Source organism: Nannobrachium achirus (genome assembly GCF_963921795.1).
Source record: "Nannobrachium achirus genome assembly, chromosome: 5".
Taxonomy (NCBI): domain Eukaryota; kingdom Metazoa; phylum Chordata; class Actinopteri; order Myctophiformes; family Myctophidae; genus Nannobrachium; species Nannobrachium achirus.
Genome location: NC_137814.1, coordinates 2,674,790 through 2,686,965, shown reverse-complemented (window position 1 = coordinate 2,686,965; position 12,176 = coordinate 2,674,790). Strand labels below are relative to the sequence as shown.

Here is a 12,176-nt window from a genome sequence, read left to right as displayed (position 1 = left end):
ACTATTTTTTGCATGCAACGATTAATTAGAAAGCTGAAAAAAAAAGACGAGGGTACAACTTGTATCCTCGTCTTTTTTCAAATAAATACTTTATGAAATGTCTATGGATGAAATGCATGGGGGAAAACGCTTCCGACTCCGGAGTAAGGGCATGTTGTTCATTTTAAACGAAATGTTTTAAATGAAATGTATGTTAAATGTAGTTCCTTTTGATATAGCCTACTTTTTATATAGTTCTTTTTTAAACATAGATTACATACATACATAGGGCTACAAGGACCCCCCGTTTGGCATGCATTCTAGGCTACAGACCCCCATTAAATGGCATTGCTATCTCTGAGACCCCAGTTTAGGCCTATATTGTAAAATCAATGTTAATTTTAAGAGAGCCATTTGTACTTGTACACTAGTGAGAATGAGTAGGTCTATAGCTATTAATCAACCAAATATCTGTCTGTCTGGGTCCATTTGGTTCCATTTGTACACTCAGAGTTAAATTGCCCGCTGACCCTCTCAGAGTTAAATTAACATTGATTTGATTGAATATAAACTGGGGTCTCAGAGATAGATATGCCATTAAATGGGGGTCCGTAGCCTAAAAGGCAGGTCAAACTGGGGGTCCTTGACATGAAATAGTTTGAGAACCACAGCTCTATAGCCAGTGGTTCCCTAGAACTTTTTAGCTTGCGACCCAAAAGAGAGATTAGATGTTTGCCCGGGAAAGAGCAGATCTACAAGCGCACCAACGCGTGCATGGCTTCACGCCGCTTTGAGAGCTTTAGGTCGGCTATTTTCATTACTTCTTAAACGTTTGTTTTCTAATTTATGGAATTTCTCATTTTTTTCTTTGATTTCTTCATGAAATGAAAATTAAAATGTTTGCATTTTTGGGGAATGTAAAAACAAGGGAAATAATAGGCCTAATTGATTACTCACGCCATGGAGACTTAAGTTCAATGATACTTTTTTTTTTTGTATTTGCCGCATTCCTAAGACAACATTTTGATTATAGTAAATTTACCCCCATTGATTCCGGATGGGGACCCAATCAAATTTTTGTCAATACTAAAAATAGTATTGAACTCAAGTCTCCATGGCGTGAGTAATCAATAGGGGGGGAAAAAAAGTCATTTTGGGGGTGAACTACTCCTTTAGGGGACCCATACAAACCTGTCTGCGACCCACAAATGGGTCCCGTCTGTCTGTGTCCTGCCTCCGTACCAGGGGTCATAGATGTTCTTGTTTTGATCATAAGACCTTTTACTGAATGTCAGTGTCCAGGTCTTCTTCACAATATGACACTGATTTACTGTCACACTGTGTCATATTAGGAGTCCTGATTTACTGTCACACTGTGTCATATTAGGAGTCCAGATTTACTGTCACACTGTGTCATATTAGGAGTCCAGATTTACTGTCACACTGTGTCATATTAGGAGTCCAGATTTACTGTCACACTGTGTCATATTAGGAGTCCAGATTTACTGTCACACTATGTCATATTAGGAGTCCAGATTTACTGTCACACTGTGTCATATTAGGAGTCCTGATTTACTGTCACACTGTGTCATATTAGGAGTCCAGATTTACTGTCACACTGTGTCATATTAGGAGTCCAGATTTACTGTCACACTATGTCATATTAGGAGTCCTGATTTACTGTCACACTTTGTCATATTAGGAGTCCTGATTTACTGTCACACTATGTCATATTAGGAGTCCAGATTTACTGTCACACTTTGTCATATTAGGAGTCCTGATTTACTGTCACACTGTGTCATATTAGGAGTCCAGATTTACTGTCACACTATGTCATATTAGGAGTCCTGATTTACTGTCACACTATGTCATATTAGGAGTCCTGATTTACTGTCACACTGTGTCATATTAGGAGTCCTGATTTACTGTCACACTGTGTCATATTAGGAGTCCAGATTTACTGTCACACTGTGTCATATTAGGAGTCCAGATTTACTGTCACACTGTGTCATATTAGGAGTCCAGATTTACTGTCACACTGTGTCATATTAGGAGTCCAGATTTACTGTCACACTATGTCATATTAGGAGTCCAGATTTACTGTCACACTGTGTCATATTAGGAGTCCTGATTTACTGTCACACTGTGTCATATTAGGAGTCCAGATTTACTGTCACACTGTGTCATATTAGGAGTCCAGATTTACTGTCACACTATGTCATATTAGGAGTCCTGATTTACTGTCACACTTTGTCATATTAGGAGTCCTGATTTACTGTCACACTATGTCATATTAGGAGTCCAGATTTACTGTCACACTTTGTCATATTAGGAGTCCTGATTTACTGTCACACTGTGTCATATTAGGAGTCCAGATTTACTGTCACACTATGTCATATTAGGAGTCCTGATTTACTGTCACACTATGTCATATTAGGAGTCCTGATTTACTGTCACACTGTGTCATATTAGGAGTCCTGATTTACTGTCACACTGTGTCATATTAGGAGTCCTGATTTACTGTCACACTGTGTCATATTAGGAGTCCTGATTTACTGTCACACTGTGTCATATTAGGAGTCCTGATTTACTGTCACACTATGTCATATTAGGAGTCCTGATTTACTGTCACACTGTGTCATATTAGGAGTCCAGATTTACTGTCACACTGTGTCATATTAGGAGTCCTGATTTACTGTCACACTATGTCATATTAGGAGTCCTGATTTACTGTCACACTATGTCATATTAGGAGTCCTGATTTACTGTCACACTATGTCATATTAGGAGTCCTGATTTACTGTCACACTGTGTCATATTAGGAGTCCTGATTTACTGTCACACTTTGTCATATTAGGAGTCCTGATTTACTGTCACACTGTGTCATATTAGGAGTCCAGATTTACTGTCACACTTTGTCATATTAGGAGTCCTGATTTACTGTCACACTGTGTCATATTAGGAGTCCTGATTTACTGTCACACTGTGTCATATTAGGAGTCCTGATTTACTGTCACACTTTGTCATATTAGGAGTCCTGATTTACTGTCACACTGTGTCATATTAGGAGTCCTGATTTACTGTCACACTGTGTCATATTAGGAGTCCTGATTTACTGTCACACTATGTCATATTAGGAGTCCTGATTTACTGTCACACTTTGTCATATTAGGAGTCCTGATTTACTGTCACACTGTGTCATATTAGGAGTCCTGATTTACTGTCACACTATGTCATATTAGGAGTCCTGATTTACTGTCACACTGTGTCATATTAGGAGTCCTGATTTACTGTCACACTGTGTCATATTAGGAGTCCTGATTTACTGTCACACTTTGTCATATTAGGAGTCCTGATTTACTGTCACACTGTGTCATATTAGGAGTCCTGATTTACTGTCACACTTTGTCATATTAGGAGTCCTGATTTACTGTCACACTTTGTCATATTAGGAGTCCAGATTTACTGTCACACTATGTCATATTAGGAGTCCTGATTTACTGTCACACTTTGTCATATTAGGAGTCCTGATTTACTGTCACACTGTGTCATATTAGGAGTCCTGATTTACTGTCACACTATGTCATATTAGGAGTCCTGATTTACTGTCACACTGTGTCATATTAGGAGTCCTGATTTACTGTCACACTGTGTCATATTAGGAGTCCTGATTTACTGTCACACTTTGTCATATTAGGAGTCCTGATTTACTGTCACACTGTGTCATATTAGGAGTCCTGATTTACTGTCACACTTTGTCATATTAGGAGTCCTGATTTACTGTCACACTGTGTCATATTAGGAGTCCAGATTTACTGTCACACTATGTCATATTAGGAGTCCTGATTTACTGTCACACTTTGTCATATTAGGAGTCCTGATTTACTGTCACACTATGTCATATTAGGAGTCCAGATTTACTGTCACACTTTGTCATATTAGGAGTCCTGATTTACTGTCACACTGTGTCATATTAGGAGTCCAGATTTACTGTCACACTATGTCATATTAGGAGTCCTGATTTACTGTCACACTATGTCATATTAGGAGTCCTGATTTACTGTCACACTGTGTCATATTAGGAGTCCTGATTTACTGTCACACTGTGTCATATTAGGAGTCCAGATTTACTGTCACACTGTGTCATATTAGGAGTCCAGATTTACTGTCACACTGTGTCATATTAGGAGTCCAGATTTACTGTCACACTGTGTCATATTAGGAGTCCAGATTTACTGTCACACTATGTCATATTAGGAGTCCAGATTTACTGTCACACTGTGTCATATTAGGAGTCCTGATTTACTGTCACACTGTGTCATATTAGGAGTCCAGATTTACTGTCACACTGTGTCATATTAGGAGTCCAGATTTACTGTCACACTATGTCATATTAGGAGTCCTGATTTACTGTCACACTTTGTCATATTAGGAGTCCTGATTTACTGTCACACTATGTCATATTAGGAGTCCAGATTTACTGTCACACTTTGTCATATTAGGAGTCCTGATTTACTGTCACACTGTGTCATATTAGGAGTCCAGATTTACTGTCACACTATGTCATATTAGGAGTCCTGATTTACTGTCACACTGTGTCATATTAGGAGTCCTGATTTACTGTCACACTGTGTCATATTAGGAGTCCTGATTTACTGTCACACTGTGTCATATTAGGAGTCCTGATTTACTGTCACACTGTGTCATATTAGGAGTCCTGATTTACTGTCACACTGTGTCATATTAGGAGTCCTGATTTACTGTCACACTATGTCATATTAGGAGTCCTGATTTACTGTCACACTGTGTCATATTAGGAGTCCAGATTTACTGTCACACTGTGTCATATTAGGAGTCCTGATTTACTGTCACACTATGTCATATTAGGAGTCCTGATTTACTGTCACACTATGTCATATTAGGAGTCCTGATTTACTGTCACACTATGTCATATTAGGAGTCCTGATTTACTGTCACACTGTGTCATATTAGGAGTCCTGATTTACTGTCACACTTTGTCATATTAGGAGTCCTGATTTACTGTCACACTGTGTCATATTAGGAGTCCAGATTTACTGTCACACTTTGTCATATTAGGAGTCCTGATTTACTGTCACACTGTGTCATATTAGGAGTCCTGATTTACTGTCACACTGTGTCATATTAGGAGTCCTGATTTACTGTCACACTTTGTCATATTAGGAGTCCTGATTTACTGTCACACTGTGTCATATTAGGAGTCCTGATTTACTGTCACACTGTGTCATATTAGGAGTCCTGATTTACTGTCACACTATGTCATATTAGGAGTCCTGATTTACTGTCACACTTTGTCATATTAGGAGTCCTGATTTACTGTCACACTGTGTCATATTAGGAGTCCTGATTTACTGTCACACTATGTCATATTAGGAGTCCTGATTTACTGTCACACTGTGTCATATTAGGAGTCCTGATTTACTGTCACACTGTGTCATATTAGGAGTCCTGATTTACTGTCACACTTTGTCATATTAGGAGTCCTGATTTACTGTCACACTGTGTCATATTAGGAGTCCTGATTTACTGTCACACTTTGTCATATTAGGAGTCCAGATTTACTGTCACACTATGTCATATTAGGAGTCCTGATTTACTGTCACACTTTGTCATATTAGGAGTCCTGATTTACTGTCACACTGTGTCATATTAGGAGTCCTGATTTACTGTCACACTATGTCATATTAGGAGTCCTGATTTACTGTCACACTGTGTCATATTAGGAGTCCTGATTTACTGTCACACTGTGTCATATTAGGAGTCCTGATTTACTGTCACACTTTGTCATATTAGGAGTCCTGATTTACTGTCACACTGTGTCATATTAGGAGTCCTGATTTACTGTCACACTTTGTCATATTAGGAGTCCTGATTTACTGTCACACTGTGTCATATTAGGAGTCCAGATTTACTGTCACACTATGTCATATTAGGAGTCCTGATTTACTGTCACACTATGTCATATTAGGAGTCCTGATTTACTGTCACACTATGTCATATTAGGAGTCCTGATTTACTGTCACACTATGTCATATTAGGAGTCCTGATTTACTGTCACACTATGTCATATTAGGAGTCCTGATTTACTGTCACACTTTGTCATATTAGGAGTCCTGATTTACTGTCACACTATGTCATATTAGGAGTCCTGATTTACTGTCACACTGTGTCATATTAGGAGTCCTGATTTACTGTCACACTGTGTCATATTAGGAGTCCTGATTTACTGTCACACTGTGTCATATTAGGAGTCCTGATTTACTGTCACACTATGTCATATTAGGAGTCCTGATTTACTGTCACACTGTGTCATATTAGGAGTCCTGATTTACTGTCACACTATGTCATATTAGGAGTCCTGATTTACTGTCACACTGTGTCATATTAGGAGTCCTGATTTACTGTCACACTATGTCATATTAGGAGTCCTGATTTACTGTCACACTATGTCATATTAGGAGTCCTGATTTACTGTCACACTGTGTCATATTAGGAGTCCTGATTTACTGTCACACTATGTCATATTAGGAGTCCTGATTTACTGTCACACTATGTCATATTAGGAGTCCTGATTTACTGTCACACTGTGTCATATTAGGAGTCCTGATTTACTGTCACACTATGTCATATTAGGAGTCCTGATTTACTGTCACACTGTGTCATATTAGGAGTCCTGATTTACTGTCACACTATGTCATATTAGGAGTCCTGATTTACTGTCACACTATGTCATATTAGGAGTCCTGATTTACTGTCACACTGTGTCATATTAGGAGTCCTGATTTACTGTCACACTGTGTCATATTAGGAGTCCTGATTTACTGTCACACTGTGTCATATTAGGAGTCCTGATTTACTGTCACACTTTGTCATATTAGGAGTCCTGATTTACTGTCACACTTTGTCATATTAGGAGTCCTGATTTACTGTCACACTGTGTCATATTAGGAGTCCAGATTTACTGTCACACTTTGTCATATTAGGAGTCCTGATTTACTGTCACACTTTGTCATATTAGGAGTCCTGATTTACTGTCACACTGTGTCATATTAGGAGTCCTGATTTACTGTCACACTGTGTCATATTAGGAGTCCAGATTTACTGTCACACTTTGTCATATTAGGAGTCCTGATTTACTGTCACACTGTGTCATATTAGGAGTCCTGATTTACTGTCACACTGTGTCATATTAGGAGTCCTGATTTACTGTCACACTATGTCATATTAGGAGTCCTGATTTACTGTCACACTGTGTCATATTAGGAGTCCTGATTTACTGTCACACTGTGTCATATTAGGAGTCCAGATTTACTGTCACACTGTGTCATATTAGGAGTCCTGATTTACTGTCACACTGTGTCATATTAGGAGTCCTGATTTACTGTCACACTGTGTCATATTAGGAGTCCTGATTTACTGTCACACTATGTCATATTAGGAGTCCTGATTTACTGTCACACTATGTCATATTAGGAGTCCTGATTTACTGTCACACTGTGTCATATTAGGAGTCCTGATTTACTGTCACACTTTGTCATATTAGGAGTCCTGATTTACTGTCACACTGTGTCATATTAGGAGTCCTGATTTACTGTCACACTTTGTCATATTAGGAGTCCTGATTTACTGTCACACTATGTCATATTAGGAGTCCTGATTTACTGTCACACTTTGTCATATTAGGAGTCCTGATTTACTGTCACACTTTGTCATATTAGGAGTCCTGATTTACTGTCACACTATGTCATATTAGGAGTCCTGATTTACTGTCACACTATGTCATATTAGGAGTCCTGATTTACTGTCACACTATGTCATATTAGGAGTCCTGATTTACTGTCACACTATGTCATATTAGGAGTCCTGATTTACTGTCACACTTTGTCATATTAGGAGTCCTGATTTACTGTCACACTTTGTCATATTAGGAGTCCTGATTTACTGTCACACTTTGTCATATTAGCCTGATTTACTGTCACACTGTGTCATATTAGGAGTCCTGATTTACTGTCACACTTTGTCATATTAGGAGTCCTGATTTACTGTCACACTGTGTCATATTAGGAGTCCTGATTTACTGTCACACTATGTCATATTAGGAGTCCTGATTTACTGTCACACTGTGTCATATTAGGAGTCCTGATTTACTGTCACACTATGTCATATTAGGAGTCCTGATTTACTGTCACACTATGTCATATTAGGAGTCCTGATTTACTGTCACACTTTGTCATATTTGTCATATTAGGAGTCCAGATTTACTGTCACACTGTGTCATATTAGGAGTCCTGATTTACTGTCACACTATGTCATATTAGGAGTCCTGATTTACTGTCACACTGTGTCATATTAGGAGTCCAGATTTACTGTCACACTGTGTCATATTAGGAGTCCTGATTTACTGTCACACTTTGTCATATTAGGAGTCCTGATTTACTGTCACACTTTGTCATATTAGGAGTCCTGATTTACTGTCACACTGTGTCATATTAGGAGTCCTGATTTACTGTCACACTATGTCATATTAGGAGTCCTGATTTACTGTCACACTGTGTCATATTAGGAGTCCTGATTTACTGTCACACTGTGTCATATTAGGAGTCCTGATTTACTGTCACACTATGTCATATTAGGAGTCCTGATTTACTGTCACACTGTGTCATATTTGTCATATTAGGAGTCCAGATTTACTGTCACACTTTGTCATATTAGGAGTCCTGATTTACTGTCACACTTTGTCATATTAGGAGTCCTGATTTACTGTCACACTGTGTCATATTAGGAGTCCAGATTTACTGTCACACTTTGTCATATTAGGAGTCCAGATTTACTGTCACACTATGTCATATTAGGAGTCCTGATTTACTGTCACACTTTGTCATATTAGGAGTCCTGATTTACTGTCACACTGTGTCATATTAGGAGTCCTGATTTACTGTCACACTTTGTCATATTAGGAGTCCTGATTTACTGTCACACTGTGTCATATTAGGAGTCCTGATTTACTGTCACACTGTGTCATATTAGGAGTCCTGATTTACTGTCACACTTTGTCATATTAGGAGTCCTGATTTACTGTCACACTTTGTCATATTAGGAGTCCTGATTTACTGTCACACTATGTCATATTAGGAGTCCAGATTTACTGTCACACTTTGTCATATTAGGAGTCCAGATTTACTGTCACACTATGTCATATTAGGAGTCCTGATTTACTGTCACACTTTGTCATATTAGGAGTCCAGATTTACTGTCACACTATGTCATATTAGGAGTCCAGATTTACTGTCACACTATGTCATATTAGGAGTCCTGATTTACTGTCACACTGTGTCATATTAGGAGTCCTGATTTACTGTCACACTATGTCATATTAGGAGTCCTGATTTACTGTCACACTGTGTCATATTAGGAGTCCTGATTTACTGTCACACTGTGTCATATTAGGAGTCCTGATTTACTGTCACACTTTGTCATATTAGGAGTCCTGATTTACTGTCACACTTTGTCATATTAGGAGTCCAGATTTACTGTCACACTTTGTCATATTAGGAGTCCTGATTTACTGTCACACTTTGTCATATTAGGAGTCCTGATTTACTGTCACACTGTGTCATATTAGGAGTCCTGATTTACTGTCACACTTTGTCATATTAGGAGTCCTGATTTACTGTCACACTGTGTCATATTAGGAGTCCTGATTTACTGTCACACTATGTCATATTAGGAGTCCTGATTTACTGTCACACTGTGTCATATTAGGAGTCCTGATTTACTGTCACACTTTGTCATATTAGGAGTCCTGATTTACTGTCACACTGTGTCATATTAGGAGTCCTGATTTACTGTCACACTATGTCATATTAGGAGTCCTGATTTACTGTCACACTTTGTCATATTAGGAGTCCTGATTTACTGTCACACTTTGTCATATTAGGAGTCCAGATTTACTGTCACACTGTCATATAGGAGTCCTGATTTACTGTCACACTTTGTCATATTAGGAGTCCTGATTTACTGTCACACTATGTCATATTAGGAGTCCTGATTTACTGTCACACTGTGTCATATTAGGAGTCCTGATTTACTGTCACACTATGTCATATTAGGAGTCCTGATTTACTGTCACACTGTGTCATATTAGGAGTCCTGATTTACTGTCACACTTTGTCATATTAGGAGTCCAGATTTACTGTCACACTGTGTCATATTAGGAGTCCTGATTTACTGTCACACTTTGTCATATTAGGAGTCCTGATTTACTGTCACACTATGTCATATTAGGAGTCCTGATTTACTGTCACACTTTGTCATATTAGGAGTCCTGATTTACTGTCACACTGTGTCATATTAGGAGTCCTGATTTACTGTCACACTTTGTCATATTAGGAGTCCTGATTTACTGTCACACTTTGTCATATTAGGAGTCCTGATTTACTGTCACACTGTGTCATATTAGGAGTCCTGATTTACTGTCACACTATGTCATATTAGGAGTCCTGATTTACTGTCACACTTTGTCATATTAGGAGTCCTGATTTACTGTCACACTGTGTCATATTAGGAGTCCTGATTTACTGTCACACTTTGTCATATTAGGAGTCCTGATTTACTGTCACACTATGTCATATTAGGAGTCCTGATTTACTGTCACACTGTGTCATATTAGGAGTCCTGATTTACTGTCACACTGTGTCATATTAGGAGTCCTGATTTACTGTCACACTTTGTCATATTAGGAGTCCTGATTTACTGTCACACTTTGTCATATTAGGAGTCCTGATTTACTGTCACACTGTGTCATATTAGGAGTCCTGATTTACTGTCACACTGTGTCATATTAGGAGTCCTGATTTACTGTCACACTTTGTCATATTAGGAGTCCTGATTTACTGTCACACTGTGTCATATTAGGAGTCCTGATTTACTGTCACACTGTGTCATATTAGGAGTCCTGATTTACTGTCACACTTTGTCATATTAGGAGTCCTGATTTACTGTCACACTATGTCATATTAGGAGTCCTGATTTACTGTCACACTGTGTCATATTAGGAGTCCTGATTTACTGTCACACTTTGTCATATTAGGAGTCCTGATTTACTGTCACACTGTGTCATATTAGGAGTCCTGATTTACTGTCACACTATGTCATATTAGGAGTCCTGATTTACTGTCACACTTTGTCATATTAGGAGTCCTGATTTACTGTCACACTTTGTCATATTAGGAGTCCAGATTTACTGTCACACTGTGTCATATTAGGAGTCCTGATTTACTGTCACACTTTGTCATATTAGGAGTCCTGATTTACTGTCACACTGTGTCATATTAGGAGTCCTGATTTACTGTCACACTGTGTCATATTAGGAGTCCTGATTTACTGTCACACTATGTCATATTAGGAGTCCTGATTTACTGTCACACTGTGTCATATTAGGAGTCCTGATTTACTGTCACACTATGTCATATTAGGAGTCCTGATTTACTGTCACACTGTGTCATATTAGGAGTCCTGATTTACTGTCACACTGTGTCATATTAGGAGTCCTGATTTACTGTCACACTATGTCATATTAGGAGTCCAGATTTCACTGTCACACTTTGTCATATTAGGAGTCCAGATTTACTGTCACACTTTGTCATATTAGGAGTCCAGATTTACTGTCACACTGTGTCATATTAGGAGTCCAGATTTACTGTCACACTTTGTCATATTAGGAGTCCAGATTTACTGTCACACTGTGTCATATTAGGAGTCCTGATTTACTGTCACACTTTGTCATATTAGGAGTCCTGATTTACTGTCACACTGTGTCATATTAGGAGTCCTGATTTACTGTCACACTATGTCATATTAGGAGTCCTGATTTACTGTCACACTGTGTCATATTAGGAGTCCTGATTTACTGTCACACTGTGTCATATTAGGAGTCCTGATTTACTGTCACACTGTGTCATATTAGGAGTCCTGATTTACTGTCACACTTTGTCATATTAGGAGTCCTGATTTACTGTCACACTATGTCATATTAGGAGTCCAGATTTACTGTCACACTTTGTCATATTATGGAGTCCTGATTTACTGTCACACTTTGTCATATTAGGAGTCCTGATTTACTGTCACACTGTGTCATATTAGGAGTCCTGATTTACTGT

At 38.4% G+C, this 12,176-nt stretch overlaps 1 protein-coding gene across 4 annotated transcripts in view; it reads left to right on the top strand.

The window, feature by feature from the left end:
- The window catches only part of LOC308285380 (scavenger receptor cysteine-rich type 1 protein M130-like), a 126,898-nt gene that overhangs the window by 66,208 nt on the left and 48,514 nt on the right, over positions 1–12,176 (top strand). The window lies entirely within an intron of this gene.